This window comes from Mastigoproctus giganteus, chromosome 14 (assembly GCF_048544385.1).
Source record: "Mastigoproctus giganteus isolate SK-2022 chromosome 14, ASM4854438v1, whole genome shotgun sequence".
NCBI lineage: Eukaryota > Metazoa > Arthropoda > Arachnida > Uropygi > Thelyphonidae > Mastigoproctus > Mastigoproctus giganteus.
In genome coordinates, this window is record NC_143588.1 from 114,752,582 (window position 1) to 114,772,847 (window position 20,266).

Genomic DNA, 20,266 nt, shown 5'->3' on the forward strand with positions numbered 1-20,266 from the left:
TTAAAGCGTTTCAAATTTTTGGAGAGGAAAAGGATCCATACGAAAAAAAAGTTGATGAATTAATTACTTCAGAAACCTTCAAAAATATAAAATTTGTAGAAAATCATCGATTTGTCGGGCTCCTCGGGAAAGACTTAGAAAACATCGTAACGAATTTGAAAACAAGACTAATGGATTGTGAACATTTAAAAGCAAGTTGTAGCCAATTTTAAGATAGGAATAAATTACAATTTCTCAATTACATTAAACTGAGTTATCATTGTATATATTTGTCATGGACAAACATTTGGAGTGAATGGATGGGTGAAACAGGAAGGTTTTTATTTTTTTAGCTGAAGCTGCATAAGCTTGCTTTCTTGTATCATATGCTTCTACTAATGCTAACATGAAATTCTCTGGGCTGTGCAAATAAGCTGCTAGAACAGACCGTGTGATTCTATCAAATGACTTACAGCAACTTTGCCAGCAGGGACAAAAGAAGTGATTATCCTTTTATAAGGCAAACGATTGACTACAATGCCTTATACAATGGAATAATCACTTCTTTTGTCCCTGCTGGCAAAGTTGCTGGTTTTAGGAAGTACACAGATCTGTTGAAAACAGTGCAGAGAAGAGCAACAGGATTAGTCGGGGACACAAAACAATATTCTCTTTATATGTATTTCCTCATTTTAGGAAGGACTAGATCTGTTAAAAGGAGTGTAGAAAAGAAAAATGCAATTAGCTGGGAACACAAAATTATATTTTTAATAAGAAAGACTGCAGTTCTTTAAAATTGCAGTCTTTAGAAACTAGGCATCTGCATGGTGACCTAAGTGAAGTGTATAACGCTTTCAAAGGGTTAAGTAAACCAAATGCTGATGGCATTTTTATCCTTTCTGAAATGGAACACACAATGCAGCATACATTTAAAAATTGGAAAAAGATGGCTGCAGAACAATGTGGGGAAATTTACATTCAGCCAAAATTTAAGGAAGGTTTGGACAAATTAATGGAAGTTTTTTTTTTTTTTTTTTGTAGCTGGTGCTGTATTATACCAACCACATTGCACTCAATTTTTCTTGTGGCCTTACAACAGAATGGTATCAGAACAACCTTGATACTAAGAAGTGTCTGCGTCCTGATGGCATTTCTCACACTTATGTTCAAAATCTATTATCCAGGGCTCATGTGTTGTGTTACCATTTTACACTCACTTATTCCAATGAAGTTTTTCCATCTACACAGAAATTTGCTCATACATAGCCAGCTCATAAAAAAGTGTGATTAATCCTTTCCTTTCAATTATCATCCCATTGCACCTACTTCAACTGTTTACAAAGTAATGGAGAAATCCATCAACCACCAACTCATATAACTCAAAAACTTCCATCTGATCAATGACTACCAATGTGGATTCTGCCAGAGTTGATACACTGGTGATATCTTGGCTTATATTACTAATCTTTGTAAAAATATGATGAAAAAGTTTGGTGAAATTGGAACAGTTGTTCAAAATTTCTAAAGCTTTTGGCAAAATGGACTTCTAAACCAGCTTCCAGCTTATGATTTGCCATTTACTTGCAACTGAGTAGCTAGTTTTGTCTCCAACTGCTCACTGTGAGTGATGGTAGATCATTGTCTTCTGATATCCCAACTAATATCAGTGTTCCCCAATGTCTAGTTTTTTTCTCCCACACATTTCCACCTGTATATTAATGACCCTTTTCAATTGACTAGAAATACTGTCCACAGTTTGTTGATGAGGGCACAATTCATTCCACCTTACAGTTTCAGAAACTTTGCTCTGCACAAACAATTAACTTCTCATATATCCAACGTCAATTCCTTAAATAGTGTTCTCCAGGTAATTCTTCAATGGGGTAAAGAAAAGTTAGTTAAATTTAATCTTTCTAAAATTCAATCCTGGGCTTTTTCTTGCAAAAAAGATTCTGCTGCTCCCATGCACATCTTTGGTAACACTTAAATTTCTGGAGATCACATATTGCTATTGGGGATTACCCTAATATCTAATCTCTCTTGGCTGAAGCACATCACAAATATTGCATCTACTTTATCAAAAAAATTAGATTTTATTTTTCATTCAGGGCACAACTTTTCTTCTAAACAGCTATGACTGTACAAAATCTTAAATTTACCTCATTATAAGAATACTGTTCCTTTATCTGGAATGAAGTTTTCAAAACCTCACTCAAGCTCTTTGACCTCTATTTAGAAGAGGGCAGTCAGGTTAATTAATGCCCAGTCTTTTACGAAGTCTCTCAGACATTCAGTTTTTGTTGCATGTCTTTTCTATAGATATTCGCATAGACACTGTTTTTCAGAATTAAGAATTTATAATTCCAATGCTCACTTCCATACCAGTCTGAATTAACTTTTCCATCTACTCATTTAACCCTTCTGTTCTTTGGAACAACCTTCCTTCACATGCATATCCATAAAATTGCAATCTACAGAAATTCAATTGGTCAAAACAATATTGTTGATTAATGTATTAAATATTATTCATATTTAAAATTTTTGTATAGTATAATATAAAATTATTTCTTAGTTACTATAAAATCTGAAAAATTAAAAAAAAAAAAAAAAAAAATATCACTATTACAAATGCCAATATAGTGTCTTCTGAATCGTCTACCCATACACAGTACTGAAGTAATACAGGTTCTAATAGCTCTCGTGCCTGGAATTATCATAAAAAAATAAATTATAATAAAAAACTGACCAGTACATTCCATCTCTTTTTAGCTTACTGTTTGTGGGTTGATAAGATGGCACTTATTTAATTCAAGGGGGGTTATGACTGAATCTTCATGATTAATTCTAATCAGGAGTATATCACTAGACTCCTTTGCAGTCTCTTTTAATTGTCAGGTAAATACTATGTGTAATTTAAATCTTATCCACTTTCAAGGTCAGTAGTTTTTTCTTTTTTTGGCATATCTTATGGTGCTTAGGGACACAAGCACAGTATCTAGCCCGTAAAGAACTTTCTACTGTTAAGATCAAATTGAGATTCTGTTAAAAATTGAGCAAATTTAAAAGGACTGTAGATAGAAACAGATTTTTGTGATATCAGAATTAAACCATATACATTTGTAAAGTGAATTAAGAACTTTAGGAGTGGTTTAGTTTTTTTTTTTTTTTTGTTGGAAAGTTTCTTGTATTAGTTTGATTTATTGTTGATTCACTGAAGATAAAAGTTGGGAGAAGCAGGAAATATAATGTTATGAAATTTTTAAACATGCCATTCATATGGCAAGTTATGCCCAACTGTGACCCACAGTACTAACTGATAAAGTACAGGGAGTGAAATTATAAATATGTGATCTGAAAGCTTGCAAAGGCATTCAAGATTGCATTAATAAATATTAGTAAATGTAGTGCAATATGCAGTAGGTGGTCTACAAAACTGTTTTTATTTTCAATCTGTACTGTCAAAATATAAAATTATGGTGGTTGTTATTAGTATTAAGAAAAATAAATGCACAAGGTGTAACGAGACTAAAGAATTAGAAATTCACTACAGAACTGCCAGTGATATATTCACAATATTTTGTCAGTAATAGTGAACAACAATAGTAGTATAAAAGGCACTGATTTAATTGTATCTCATATTGTGACTACCTTCACAAAAAATATTATGAATATATTAATGGCAGTTCTATAGCAGCAAATAATTTAAGTAAGCAAGCTCATAGAGCATTAAGAAAAAAATAAAATAAAAATAATAATTCCATTTTCTCTAATAATTTGTCTAATTCTTCCTTAAATTTATCCAAACTACACACTTCGACATCACCAGATGTAAGTTTGTTCCAACAATCAATTACTCTGTGGCTAAAAGCAAATTTTCCCATATTTATCCTGCAACCCTAATTTTTTAATTTGAATTTATATCCCTTTTACGTGTTTCATCCAAGAAAGAGCAAGAATACCATTCGCATTTAGTTTATTCAATCCATTTAAAGCCTTCAACACTTCAATCATATCTTCCAGGTGCCTAGTTTTCAGATGCTGAAATTTACATAACTCAAGTCTTTCTTGGTAAGAGTACCCTTTTTGTACCAACTAATTTTGTTGCTCTCCTTTTCACTTGCTCCAGCAGATCAACATCCCTCCTAAAAGGCTTCCAGACTTGTATGCAGCCTAACCACTGCCTTATACAATAGGATAATCACCAACTTGTTCCTACTGGGAAAATTCCTGTACATCACTGACAGATTCCATGAACTGTCATAGCAGCCTATCTGCACTGCTCATCATCATCAGCCATTTTCAATCCACTGCAGGATGAAGGCCTCTCCAGCAACTTTCCAGTTCCTTTTGTTTTGAACACTGGCCATCCATTTACTACTCAAAAACTCAAGAATTTCATCTATCCATCTCCGCCTTTGTCTTCCAGGTTTTCTTCTAGCTCCTCTTGGGTACCATTCTGTTATTTTCTTAGTCCATCTGTCATCACGTCTTCGAGCTATGTGTGCTGCCCAAGACCATTTTAGTTCTTTAGTTCTGATAAGAATGTCCTTTACTTGAGTTTGCTGCCTAATCCATGTTTCTCTTCTTATCTAACAGTCTGATTCCCAATATAATTCTTTCCATTCTTCGCAATGTAGTTCTTAGCTTCTCTTCCATTCTTTTGGTGAGTGCCCAAGTTTCACTTCCATAAGTCATGGTGGGGAGTATACATTGATTCATTATTTTACGTTTCAGACAAACTGGGATATTGCTCTTCAGTATCTGACTATATTTCCTGAATGCTATCCATCCAAAATTTATTCTTCTCTTGACTTCCATCCATTTATCATTATTACAGCTAATAACTTGTCCCAGATATGACTCCACCTTTTCAATTACTGCTCCTTCAATCATTATTTCGTTTCCGTGGCATACTTGTTCATCATTACTTTTGTTTTAGCCATATTCATCTTTAGTCCAAAATCCTTACTAACTGTGCATAACTGATTAAGATTTTCCTCTAATTCTTTGGGATCGTGGCTTATGACCACAATGTCATCTGCAAATCGTAAATGGTTTAGGTACTCTCCATTCACATTGACTCCTTTCTGCGACCAGTCTAATCTTCTGAAAGCTTCCTCAAGGGCAGCAGTAAACAGCTTCGGAGATATTGTGTCTCCTTGTCGAACTCCTTTCTCGATTTTAAATTTCCTACTGTCTTTGTCTAGTCTAATAAAGGATGTAGCACTCTCATATATTTTCTTCAAAATCATAATATATGGAGTATCTATGCCTTGTCTTTCCAGTGCCCGAAACATTGCCTTATGCTGTATGGAGTCAAATGCCTTTCCATAATCCACAAATGCCAGGCATAATGGTGTTTTATATTCATTTGCTTTCTCCATTAGCTGTGATATTACGTGAAGGTGATCCATAGTTGAGAATCCTGTCCTAAAGCCAGCTTGCTCTTTCGGTTGATTCTCATCAAGTATTCTTTCTAATCTGTTAGTAATGACCCTTGTGAACAACTTGTAGATATGGGATAACAAGCTAATTGGTCTATAATTTCCAATTTCTGATTTATCTCCTTTCTTATGCAGCAAAACTATGATTGCATTATTCCATTGCTTAGGCATCACAACTTTTCTAATGCACTTTGTGAAGAGCCTTGCCAGTTTTTGTGTTATGTCTCTTCCTCCCAATTTTAACAACTCTACAGTAACTTCATCTTCCCCCGAGGCTTTCCGATTCTTCATTTTCTTCAATGCATGTTCTACCTCATCAGGAAGAATATCGGGTATGTCGTATGTGTTGCTACTTTGCAATCCATCTTCCCCACTGCTGGTATCATTCCCTCGCTCCTTGTATAATTCTCTATAGTAGTCTTCTGCTATTTGAATTATGCCTTCTCTGTTGTTTATAAGTACACCATCGCTATTCTTCAGTTTCAGTATCATTTGTCTTTCTGTATTACTGCTCATGGCTGCTGATTTAAATCCTTTGTTTTCCCTTAATGCTTATTCTACTTTTCTTGTGTTAAATCTTCTTATGTCCTCTCTGAGTCTCTTTCTAATGGCTTTGCATAACTCAGTATACTCAATTTTCTCCCTGTCAGTGTTTTTCTTGCTCTTCATTTGTCGTCTTTGGTTCATCATGACAAGTGTTTCTTGACTAATTTTTTCTTCTTTGGATTTCTGTTTCCCTATAGGTTTCTTGGGCTTTATCACTTTCAGAAAGTTGTAATATTCCTCGTTGATATCTTGGTCCTGAGCAGTCTACAGAAGCTCAAACTTGTTCTTAAGTTCCAGTACATACTGCTTTTTCTCCTCCTCTGTTATTTCAAAGACCTTTGTATTATTTACTCGAGTCAGTTTTTTCCTTTCCTTTCCTACATCTATATCAAGTGTACATCTTACCATTCTGTGATCGCTTCCAACATTTACCTTATTCAGGACGGTAACATCATTCACAATATATCTTCTGTTAGTGAGGATGGAGTCGATTTCATTAGTTGTTAATCCATTTGGACTCTTCCATGTCCACTTTCTGTTCACCCTTTTCTTGAAAAAAGTGTTCATTACTGACAGTCCTTGAGATTCTGCAAATTCCACAAGTCTTTCACCTCTTTTATTTCTTTCACCAATTCCAAAATTTCCTATAGTTCCTCTTTCTGCGCTGTTTTGCCTTTTTCCAACGTTAGCATTGAAGTCTCCCATAATAATAGTGTAGTGGGTTTTCTGCTCATCTAGAAGACTCAATTTCGGTGTACGTTTCTTCAACCTCTTCATCATCATGGCTCGATGTTGGTGCATAAATCATTATAATCTTTAGCTTGTACCTCTTAGAAATCTTGAATATTAGTCTTGACACCCTTGGTGATGTACCTTTGAATTCCAAAATGTTTTTAAAATCTTTATGGACCAGAAACCCAACTCCACCTTCACTCCTTTCACTGTTTCCATTGGTGTACAGCAGATTTACACTTGATAAACTTATATAAGTGATTCATTTCTTCTTGTTGTTTCAGCCAAACCGATGATATTCCAATTCACATTTTCTAATTCCTTTTCCAGCTCTAATATCCTGTCTTCACCGATGAGTGATCGTACGTTATAACAGGCCAAGTTCAGTTTCCGTGCATGGCAGCCTGGTCGTACCCAGAGATTCTTAGCCCCCTCTGCTTCCACTCTGATCCTCTCGCTGCCGTAAGAGGGAGAGTGAAAGCTGCTGGGGACTGAGGGCCATTTGTACCAGTGCAGTAACTTCCATTTATCAATGTTAAACCATAATTGCCAATTCTCAGCACATCTCCCTAATTACTTGAGTTGTTTCAGTAGCATACCCTGATTCCTGCCACTAACCACTGTGAAAAGCTTTGTACCATAGACAAACTTCCAACATTGAACGATATGCGTTTATCAAAATTGCTAATAAATATTGAAAACAGTTGAGGGCCAACACTGAATTGGGGACTCCACTCATAACATTACTCCATTAAGTGTTGTGGTCACTGAAAACCACTGTCTCCTGCCACCATCCCTTTATGCCACAGTAGTAAACTGCCTTAATACCACACAATGCAGCAATTTGTATAGTAGAGTTTCATGTGGAAACAGTATCAAAAGCTTTACCGAAATCTAAGTATGACATCAGTTACTTTTTTTTGGCATTCAGCCACTTTATCACTACGTCATAGTAGCCAATCAGTTTGGTCAGGCCAGAAATGCAGTCATGTGATTTCCACATGACTGTATTTCTGCCAAGATAATCCTGCATTACTTCTTTAACCAGTGACTCCATTATTTTTGGGGGAACAGAAGTCAAGCTTAGGTCTATGATTACTCACTTTGCTTTCTAAACTTCCTTTGTGAATGGGGGGGAGGGTGAGATCTCCATGTCTCAAATCTGTAGGAACCTCCCTTGCTGCTTCTTTTGACATAATTGAATAGACTCTGTTAGACTCAAGCAACTTATTTAATTTTAGCTTCACAATTTCTCTATCATGTCCCACTCAGTTATCACAAAATCATTTAGCTTTCAATTAGATTTTAGGTATCTTCTGTTATCCCCATCCCTAAAAACATTTTTACCAAAATGTTTTTTGTAAAATAATTTCTTTAGTTTGCAAGCAACTTTAAAAGGATCATCAATAGTTATGCTATTCATGTCTAGTAAAATGTGGTTAATCCCTTTCCTATAGTGTTTATATAAATAAAATTTTTGCTACTTTACTTTGCATTCTTTGTAATCTGCTTGGCTAACCCTCTTTCTGACTTGATTGCAGACTAGTTTATACCTACTGTAGGTTTCTGTATCACCTGATAATTTATAAGCATCCCATACATTTCTTTTCTTCCACTAGTCTCATCTTTTGTTGCTATAAAAAGCTTATTAGCTTCTATAATTACTTTCATCAACAGTTCCCAGTTGGAAAACAATAACTTGTGGGATTATCACCTTATAAATGCAAAAGCCCTTGCCTTTACCCTCGACAGTATTATATAAATCCCACATCAATACACTAGATCACTGCCACCTAGTGGTTACTTTACATGAACAGTCACTGCTAATAGTCAGATCAAGAATATTGCTTCCTTTTGTTAGCTCACTAACAAGCTGGCATAGAAAGTAGTCATACAACGAAACTAGAAATGCTCTAAAAATGTATGAGTGACCAACCCACAAGTTACAATCAATATCTGGAAAGTTAAAATATTCCATAATAAGATATTCTCATTTCATGGCCTACTGTTTGTTTGTTTGTTATTCGGTTTTTAGGAACATTAGCAACTAAGGCCATATTGCTCCAGGATATGCGGTGGTCATTCCCTGACCTTTCTGCATCCTCCGTGTTTGGTGGTCACGGGCTCGAACCCCGGTCTAATCAAGAAGCATGCACTGCTCCTGCCCACCCGGATACGGAGGCATAGCCTACTCTATTTACCTGTATAGTTATTCATCATCCTCAGCACACTTATTTGGCCTATAACATCCCCCTACTCTCATTTTTGAGTAACTCTTGCATATGTCATACAAAACTGGTGCTCTGACGGCTCAACATTATATTAGCAACCCACATTGAAATGGTGCACTGCCTTAGATTCCTTGTGCTTTTTAATCAAAATCATGCCTCTCTCCTCCTGTCCTGTTTGTACACATTGTACCATAATCAAATTCTCCATCCCCTATATCCAAGTGGCACCAATATTTCTGATATCTCTACAATATCTGGAATCCACCAATCCCATACTTGATCCAATGCTTCAAATTCACTACATCTATTTGCTATTAGTGTACAAGCAAGTATATGTGCACCTGTTTTTATTGTTAGTATCCTTAACTTACTCCATATATTTGCTTGTCATACAGAAACCCCTAATCAAATGTACATTGCTTTCACCTAAGAACTTTTGGAGAATTTTTTTTGTAAGTAAGCTTCTAGTCATTTGATTACTTGTAATTCATTAATATATAAAAGTTGGGAGTATATATAATGAAATTTTTAAGCATGCCATTCATTCATATGGAAATATGTATGCAACTCTTTATCCAACAAGTGATCTAATGGCGTTCCCACCCTCCCCCAGTCATAACTACAGTGAGTGAAATTATCATTATGTGATCTGCAAGCCTGCAAAAGCATCAGCAAATGAAATGCAATATTTAGTAGCTGGTCTATAAACCTATTTTCAATCTATACTCTGAATATGCAAATGCTATTGTTTCTTATTAATGTACCTATCATAATCTCAAAAAATACAATAACACCACATATTATAAGGGATGTGAAAATGCAGACCTTCTGCTCTAGAATCAAAACATAGTCCTGGCCACTTTAAGCTTTTATTATTTAAGGTCTTGCACCAGGTGATAAGTAGACCTATCACCTAATAATTATGAACTACTGTATATTGCCTCACAAATTGATCTTAGTCAACTGAACTTGAGCAAAGCTTCATTAATAGTAATCCATTAAACATCTAAATCATGTAACTTATTCCAGACTAAATAGTTGTTTTTGCACTTAATACAAAGCAACAGCATTACTATATCCAGGGTCATGTTATGATGCAAACCTAGAATTAACCATATCTGGAAGTATCTCCTAAGGGGTGGCAAAACAAATACAATATTAGTAAGATCTTTCACATAGTGGAAGGCATTTTCTTGTTCATATCTAAACACTTAATTCTTGACAGTCTTCACTATGGACTGTGTCAAGATTTAAGTACAAGAATTGGTGGCTAGGTCTTGGGATAATGTACATTGGCAAGCATATGCACATTATGACTTCATCTGTATACTAACACAAAAAATGCAGTCCGGTGTCAACTGATAAGATGGTATAATGGTTACAATAAAACAGTTAATGACATCATAGACCTCTGATAGCAGTGGCTGAATTAATAATAATAATTGCAAAATGTAAAAGAAAAAAAAAAAGGAATTCAGAACAATGAACAAATAAAAACACTGCTTATCAACTCAATATAATCAATATTCTCTCTCACAGAATGAGAGATCTTTCTATACTACAAGAGGATATCATATTTCCGATACGATATTAAGAGATTCAGCCAATATTTCCAAAATTTTATACTAAATTGAAATGATCATGGTATACACTAAAACCAAATTTATTATTATTAGCAATATGGTGCAAGGAAGTCTGAGGCTTATGTTGCACCAGCCAAAATAAAAAAAAAAAAAAAAAAAAAAATTCTGAATTACCTTGAGAGAGAGAAAACAAGAATCAGAAGTAGAATCACCAAGAAAGAGGAGAATGATGATATCCAAGCTCAGGACCCTAGGTGTGCCAAGCCCATACTCACCAGTTGTGAGTCCCTTAGGTTATTAAAAGTACTGACAGAAAGAATAAATTTATTACAGTTGTTCTTGTTTTGGGGATTTTTGCTGCATCGACTGTTATGGTCATAATGAACTAGTTCACCTAGTTTAACACCGATATTTGTACAAACGTGTTCACACTTATACATTTCACAGCATGATTTGTTGTTTGGGCTGAAAACCTCATTCTGTTCTATTATTTTATGAAGAATTCTGTAATTAATTAAAAACTAAGATAAGCCACTTTCAATCACACAATTCTTGAAGCCAATTTCTTCAACTTGCACCAAAAAAAAAAAAAAAAAAAAAATCACCTTGATCATCAAGCATATTAAGCCTGGTATATGGTCTTTTTGTGTTAGTAAAAGTAAACTTTTTGTGCTAGCCCCAAGTAAAACACATATTTTATCCATAATTTACATTACGAATTTTCTTATTTCTATTATTTAAAAATTCTGTACTTACTGATTTAATAAACATAGCCCTCTTTTTTTTTTTTGTTACTTTTGTGTATTTGCCTATCTTTTGCCATTTGTGAGGATCTGAAGGATACTCATAGATACAAAAAAAAAAAAAAAAAAAAGTGAAGGCCCTCAACATTTCCTGGAACCCCTTATGTGTTCTAAACCCCACTCTGGGTGGAATACCTGGTAAATCAAACAAATATATATGCTAAATGGAATACTGTGAAATATAATTTTCTAGAAGATACTGAACTTTTGAATCAATAGAAAGCTATTGGGTATCAGTATCCGGTACCCGCCATGGCCAACGACCAGTTTTTGCTTGTATCCCTCCTGAAGTTGTGTAAAAACCTAACCTTTTTCACTAAATAAATATGAAAGTTGATTAAAAACTTTTTAATCGACTTTCATATTTGTTTTTTCCTTCTAATTACAACTATTTTTCTTAGTTCACATCCTTCACACAACCTTCTGTTCATCATGTAGTGTAACATGAGGGGCTACCAGATACTAAGGAAGGATACCAAATTCAGCTAGCTATTGTTCAAGTCACAGCCAAAGCTGGATGAGTAAGGGCCTGATGAGCTTGATAAAGAAAGCCACATGAAATTAAAGGGATTTAAATAGTAAACAAGTATAAATGAATAAGATTCCTTAACCCTACAGTGATTGCAGCTATAAATAAAACATACTTGGTGTCTGTTAAATTAGGGATTTTTTTAATATACAAATAAATAAAATGAAATCAAAAACTAAAGCAAGGATCAATCTGGGTATGGATAATTATCCCACTAAGGTTATTCCAAAATCATGTTTTTGTTGTAAATAGAATATGCTATTATATCTCCTCCCCCAAAGCTTGGATTTCGCTTGTTTTTCTATGCCCCCCCCCCCCCCCACAAAAAAAAAACATGGAGGCTGTATCCAAACCAAAAAAAAAAAAAAAACTCTTAGAGAAGTGAATTGACATTAAAAATAAAAAAACATTCCTTCAACAGTTCTGTTTCAATAGTAATTGTAATAGAAGCATGTGATACAAGAAATTAAGTGAATATGGTAATAAAATCTTCTGTGAAGAAGGGCAATACTTTTTCTCTTAAAACACAAGAAACTTATGAATGAGAACGGGAGGGGGAAAAAATGGTTACTTTTTCAAGTTTTGAATAACGCCTATTCTTAATGAATAAACGTGCTAATTTTAACATTCAATTACTTAAATTGTACCTCTTATCTACTTAACCCATTTTTTGAGCAATGGCTCAAATATTAACGCTGTAGAAATAAAAACTAGCATTTCATAACTTTAAAGGTTGAATTACTTTAGAAATTTGATATAATGTTAGGTTAAATTATCAAAAGTAGTCAATCGTATGCCCATATTTAGTACTGTGTCACACCCACTTCCCATTTCATTATTAAAGTCTTTTCTTGTTTCATACGGTTTCTCACTCTTCATTCCTTTCCTCGCATACAGCTAACGCAAATGTGGCACACTTCACTGCTTCCTTGTATCACATCCATATACACAATAAACGCATATTTTAAATTCGCAATTTTTTTTTTTTTTTAACTTCTGCCCTAAATTTAGTCGAAACTACGTTCGTTCCATTCACTTAATGAATTGCATGTTTAGTTTCCAATACTATCTAAGAATCTCATCAAAGGGATCTAATATTTTATTTGGATTTATTCAAACAAAAAACATAATAAATTCATATACGTAGTCTGATAATAAAAAGTAATAATAAAACGAAGTGATCGGTCTATGGTAGTTACAAATAGTTACAAATCACTAATGTCTTGCCATACAAATGTCTAAACCCACAGTGGTCTTGTACAAAATAATTTTAATGCTCCACGATTAAAATGAGCTTACCTGACATCCAAAACATGTTCGATATACAATATTTGCAACTTTCGAATGTCAAAATATCAGCAGTGATTATCCTTCGTATACGACAACATATCTAATGACTTACTGTAAGCAAATTAATGATTTATTTTATATCGGCCAAACTACTTTCACTGAATTAAATGTCAGAAAATATCATGCTTTCGGCAAAGCAGATCATTTCACTCGAGGAAATTTTATTACGAAATTCATATTCGACAACACTTACCTTATAGGATTGATCCCAATGCGATGATTATGTTTAGGTAGAGAAAATGCACATAAAAAATGTGTTACTCATAAAATCAACAACTTAGTACTGTTATCAGGAATTATCCGATACAATAATAACGTACATTCTTAAGAATTTTTTTATCCCAAGAAAACAGATCTTCGATTACCGGAAGTATTTTCTTATACAATTCAATTTCACTTCCGCTACATACAAGAATATCACAGAAGGGTGAAATTTTGAAAATATAAATTTGTCTCCCGCTTATAACGACGATACGCCCTTATTAGAAAATTATTTTCTAATTTAAAAGGCGTATTTTATAATAACAATTATTGAGGATAAATATTCTTGATTAATTCGTATAAATTTCACGTTACTGTTTATTTACTGAAATTAATATCCTTTCAAATAAAATACAATATGGTACATTAATTTCAAATTCAGTGACAGTTCTGTAAGCTTACTGGAACCATTGTTTTAAACATCGCAGTTTTAGAAAACAAATTAAAAATTACAAATCGATGTTGATGAGGTGTTAAGATTATAAATAGATGATTACGTGTCCCTTATGTAACATGTCAACTGGGGATGTCCCCCAGGGGTACTTTAGACAATTCACAGGGAGTACGCAGAACAAATTAGAAAAATTTATAGATTTAAAGTTATTAATTTTATACATTTAATTTATCTAACCTTTGATATTACTGGTTATTTTTCTCATACGTCACATTGTTATTTTCTATACATAACTGGTGACATTAAAAACATAATAAAAAATACAGCGGGAATATATTTGTTGTTGTTCTAGGGGTTTTAGACGAATCAACGACTTAACCCCTATTGCACCGTATATAATCGTCTGTAAATTGCATGTGATCGATTTGCCTGTTTTCTGGAAATAAACCTGAGTTTCTGGGATGAAAACCCACAATACCCTCCTCTGAAAACGACCCAGCCACGTTGTGAAAAAGACCCATTAAAACTCCTCTTGATATTCATGGTATTCGAACTCGAGCCTTTTCTAGTCGGCGAGGGGAAAGATGGTGATAATATCAACTGTGCTAACCGCGAGGGCACTATGCTTCTTAAAAAATGGTTAAAAGCCTCAGCTACATCCGTGATTTTTAACAATTTTTATGCACAACTTAGATTAATTTTCCCTTCTTCATAAGCGTAGCACAGTCAACATAATCATGGTCCTCCCAACACTGAGGCAAAAGATCTCAATTCGAATCCCGTCAATGACACCAGGAATTTTCAGGGGCCTTTTCATAGCTTTACTGCGTTCGTTGATGTCATTCAATGACAGGTTCCCTCCCGGAAACTTGAGTTTTCCGTACAGTAAACAGCAAATCGACCACACACCACACGCAATTTACAAACAAATTATATACGGCGTAATATGCGCCTAAAACTCCAGAACAACAGCTGACCAAATTAATAGATAAAATAGAGAAATTGGCTGAAAGAGGAGGGCACTCGGAAGAACAGAAACGAAATCCGTTCAATTTTCATTGAATATATCAACTAGGAGTTTAGACAGATTACCGGATCCGACATTAGTACAAGGACGATACTTAGGATATCGCATGGTAGTGAATTTTGTGGAAGAGCTACAGAACATACTTACTCACACAGCAAACTTCAGAATGCAATGCACAGCGTCGAGTTATCTGGCAAGCAAACCCATTGTAATCAGTTGCTGGGACGTTGGAAAGTTGTGAGATGGAGTTGATGAATCATGTTACACAGATTTTCGATCTGATGACAGTTACAAATAACATTCTCCATTCATTAACAGGGTTTATCTAAATATGTTAATACACGGAGAATGGTATTTACGAAAACGCACCAAAGTGTAATCCCAACTATGAAAATTGGCAGAAATACTATCATCAGGATTCTTTTCCGTGGTTTGGGTTAGGACCATCGACTGTCTTTCCTAAGATAATGAATTCCATTTAGTATATTGCCATAAGCGTCGTCGCGGGTAACAAGTAGTTATAATCATAGTCAGCCCCATACCTGGTAGAAAAGGCCCGGGTTCGCATCCACCGTCAATGATGCTAGGAACTTTTGTGGAATTTTTCACTCCATTGCTGAGTTCGTCGGTCTCAGGCGTGGACACCAAGGTTTCTCTCCATGGAAACTAGTGTTTTTCATTCAACAAAACATGCAAATTGACTAGAGAACACATGCCCTTTACGGACATATTTCCCATGGGCAGATAGTAGTAGTAGTAGTAGTGGCATGTGATGCAAGAAAGCAAATGTATGAGCTTATGCAGCATCAGCCAAAAAAAAAAAAAAAATCACACCATTCCCTCCAAATGCCTGTCCAGTTCCTCCTTAAATTTATTTAAACTATCAACTTCCACAACGACAGATGGAAGTTTGTTCCAGCAATTAACCACCCGCTGGCTAAAGGCAAATTTCCGCACATCTATTCTACCTCTGTCTTTTCTTAATTTGAATTTATGCCCCCTTAGGTTCGTAATCTGAACAAGTGGAAGGATCCCATCAGAATTCAGCGTGCTCAATCCATTCAAGGCCTTATATACCTCAATCAGATCACCGCACAGGTGCCTAGTCTCCAGCCACTGCAATTTTCAGAACTTAAGCCTCTCTTGGTAAGAGGATCCCTTCATTCCCCTCACCAATCTTCTTGCCCTTCTCTGTACCCGCTCAAGTAAATCTACATCCTTCCTAAAATGAGGTCTCCAGACCTGTACACAGTACTCAAGGCGTGGCCTAACCATTGCCTTATATAGAGGGATAATCACCTCCTTTTCCCTGCTAGCAAAATTCCTATATATCATTGACAAAACCCCATGACCTGCCCTGGCTGCCTATCTGCATTGCTCAGAGAACTTCATATCTGACTGCACAATTACTCCCAGGTCTTTTTCATTTTCTACCACCTTAAGTGTAGTACCACACAGTTGGTACGTTTCTCTGGGGTTATTTCTACCCATATGCAGTACTTTGCATTTGTCAAGGTTAAACTTCAGTTGCCACTTCTTAGCCCATCTGCCCAAATTATCTAGATCCTGTTGCAGTAGCACACTGCCATTACTGTCATTAACAACCCTGCCAACCTTTGTATCATCTGCAAACTTCGACATTAAGCCTGATATACCTTCATCAATATCATTGATAAATATACAAAACAACAGTGGACCTAACACCGAACCCTGTGGGACTCCACTAATAACATTAGTCCAAGAAGAGCAGCACCCATTGATTACCACCCTCTGTCTTCTCGCACTTAACCATCCTTTTATCCATTGTAGCAACTTACCCTTAATACCATTCTGCTCCAATTTGTACAATAGTCTTCCATGCGCAACAGTGTCAAAAGCTTTCCTGAAATCTAAATATGTGATATCAAAATTGTTTTTTGCATCCAGTTCCTTTGTAACCACATCATAATATCCTATCAAATTTGTCAGACAAGACTTTCCCTTAACAAACCCATGCTGTGCCTGAATTATTGCTGCAATCTTGTCTAGATGATCCTGCAATGCATCTTTAACCAGCGACTCCATTATTTTACCTGGAACAGAAGTTAAACTAACTGATCTGTAATTACTCGTGTCACCCTTCGATCCCCCTTTGTGAATTGGGGATACATTTGCACATCTCCAGTCCGTGGGAACCTCCCCTGAGTCCAAGGATGCTCTCATAATTATGGCTAAGGGTTTGCTTAGTTGCCTTGTCGCCTCCTTTAATATAACTGGATAGATCCCATCCACCCCAGGTGCTTTTCGTACGTTTAAATTCAACAATTTCTCTTCCACTTTGCTCTCAGTTATTACAAGATCATTAAGCACCCTGCTACAATTTGATAACCTTCTGCCATTTTCAAACCTTAATAATTCCTCACGTGTGAATGTAGATGCAAAATACTCATTCAGTTTGTTTGCTATCTGAGCAGGATCATCAACAGTCGAACCATCGATGTCAAGTGGACCAATAAGATTCATCCCCTTCCTTTTAGAGTTTATATAAGTAAAGAAATCCTTGCTGTTTTTCTTAGCATCTTTTGCCAAGGATTTCTCGTAATCTGCCTTCGCCTGCCGAACCTCCTTTGTGACCTGATTACAGATTAACTTATATCTGCCATAGGCTTCTGAGTCGCTTGATAATTTATATGCATCCCATGCATTTTTCTTCTCTGTTACGAGTCTCATTAGTTCATTTGACAACCATTTAGGCCTAAACCTTGAACAATATTTCTTAATAGGTATGAAACTTTTAGTAGCTTCCACGATTAATTCCTTGAATGCTTCTCACTTAGAATTTACTGTTGGTAACATCGTCAGTTGATCCCACTGTACAGAATTTAAAAACTGTCGGAGGCCACTGTACTCGCCTTTACGGAAGCAAAAACCCTTTCCTTTACCCCTGATGGTAATTAAATCTTTAAGTAAATCCCACGTCAGTACACTGTGATCACTACCACCTAGTAGTTCTTTAATCTGCAAATTCCTAATACATGAATGATCACTGCTGATAACCAGATCAAGAGTAATACTTTCTCTGGTTGCCTCTCGAACATGCTGCTGCAGAAACAATCATCCAATAAATCCACAAGTCTGACTAGTGTGTGAGTGCCCAACCCACAAGTTCCAGTCAATATCTGGGAAGTTAAAATCCCCCATTATAAGACATTCCGATTTACTAGTCCACTCTATTTCTCTGTGCAATTGTTCATTGTACTCATTCGAGTCATTAGGCCTATAACACACTCCTACTCTAATTTTTGCTTTCGCAGTGCTTATGTCACACCAAACTGACTCAACAGATTCCCTAGTTCTCGTGTGGCAATTCATGTTAAAAAGTACATTGCCATTCTAGATAGCTCTGCTCTTCCTACACTGTGGCAGCAACATAGTGGGAACTTTAATTTTCCACTTGACAGTGCAGCCTATCATATCATTATGTACAGACTGCTGGTTGGCTGGTTGTTTTAGGGTTATCAGTTGCTGGCGTCGTATATAATATGTCTCGAAATTGCATGTGTTTTGCGGTCAATTTGCTGGACAAAAAACCTGAGTTTCCGGTAGAAAAAATTTCGCCCCACACAATCTAAAATCACCAATCTAAATTAATTTTGCCCAACATTTTGGACTTCTAGCGCTCCCCGCGACGCGTACGCGATTTTTTTTTTTTTTTTTTTAAGGTCCTAGCCACTGAAATCTTAGGAAATTAGATGGCAGGACCTGCCAGAGTGAACTATATACTAGTGAGTACCTGGTCTGCCTCCACGGGGCTAAAGTGGGACAAAGTTGGGCCTCAGTAGGGGTCTGGCGGCTAAATGACCAGATGAACAACGGTACAAGGCATCAAATATATACAAAGTCCGTACACTTTTAAATCTCTGGCTTTTCCAGTCAACTGGTTCACCCACAATGTAAACTACGCGGAGATGGGGGAAACCCCTGGTGCCCCTTGACCCTAAACACACTTTCCACTTTACACTTTACTGCGCCTTAATCCACTTCCCAGATCATTGACTACCGGACGGGACTACAGTCCCATGAATGACTCCCAACTGTGACATTTTGCACAACCTGTTCAGCCAAACCAACATTGGATCGCCTCTGCTGGGCCTCAAGTTTTTCTGGATGGTGCGGACCTGACCCTGCGGTCTGGTTTGCTCCCACTCATGCACATAGGCCACATTGGCAACCTGAGCCAGCTCTCTTGTCTGGTTCACTGTCTCACCTCTTCCTGGCAGGTGGGGAGAGGACAGTAAACTGTCCCCTCCCCACCCTGCCATCCTATTTCTTCCCTCTGGTGGGGCATGGGCATGCCCCACTGTAAACTGGAGTTGCCTTCCCTTTTGGCTCCATATTTCTGTCTATTTGCCCCCCAGTCTTCAGCCTTCACCCCGCTCTATCTGATAGCAACGTGAACACGCCCCACACAATCTAAAATCACCAATCTAAATTAATTTTGCCCAACATTTTGGACTTCTAGCGCTCCCCGCGACGAGTACGCGATTTTTTTTTTTTTTTTTTTTTTTTTTAAAGGTCCTAGCCACTGAAATCTTAGGAAATTAGGTGGCAGGACCTGCCAGAGTGAACTATATACTAGTGAGTACCTTGTCTGCCTCCACGGGGCTAAAGTGGGACAACGTCGGGCCTCAGTAGGGGTCTGGCGGCTAAATGACCAGATGAACAACGGTACAAGGCATCAAATATATACAAAGTCCATACACTTTTAAATCTCTGGCTTTTCCAGTCAACTGGTTCACCCACAATGTAAACTACGCGGAGATGGGGGAAATCCCTGGTGCCGCTTGACCCTAAACACACTTTACACTTTACTACCCTCACCTGAGATCCAATAACTTAACCACATTGTGAAAAAAGGCCCCTTAATTCCTTCCTTTATTGCAAGGACTCCAATTCAGCTCTTTTGCACCCGATGTGGTAGGACGGCGATTCTACCAACTGTGTTACCCATCAGGTCTCTACATCCTGTAGAGTCGAAAGCAAGAGCATGCACAACATTCATTTCCTGTCCAGACCCAGAATTGCAAATAGGCTTCAGGTCAGGCCAACTCGCTCCCAATCGGTGGCTCAATTGACTCTGTGTTGAATTGGGAATAGATCTAAATACTATCTTCCTGTTATCAAAACTTAGATCAGAATCTACTGAGGAGGATACAGAGTATAATTAATGTCACTTACTTTAGGCAATATAGTGTAAATATTTTTGAAATTGGAGTTCTATGTCGAATATTTCTTCTACGTTAGTATGCAGTCCAATCCATATGGTTTTACGTGCACCTTGATCCTGCTTAGATATATTTGCAATTTTAAAAGCTAGAGATTAATAAATATTTATTTAGGCCGTGTTA

The 20,266-nt window shown here is 36.4% G+C and overlaps 1 protein-coding gene across 2 annotated transcripts in view; it reads right to left on the reverse strand.

The window, feature by feature from the left end:
- The window catches only part of Arf6 (ADP-ribosylation factor 6), a 101,983-nt gene extending 88,523 nt beyond the window's left edge, over window positions 1-13,460 (reverse strand). The window contains exon 1 of one of the 2 annotated variants that reach the window (XM_090389019.1): window positions 13,391-13,460. The gene's annotated coding sequence lies outside the window, so the exon portion shown is untranslated. Of the gene's footprint in view, window positions 1-13,146; window positions 13,245-13,390 lie in introns of those variants that run through there. The other variant, XM_090389018.1, reaches the window with a different exon arrangement.
- Window positions 13,461-20,266: the final 6,806 nt, after the last annotated feature.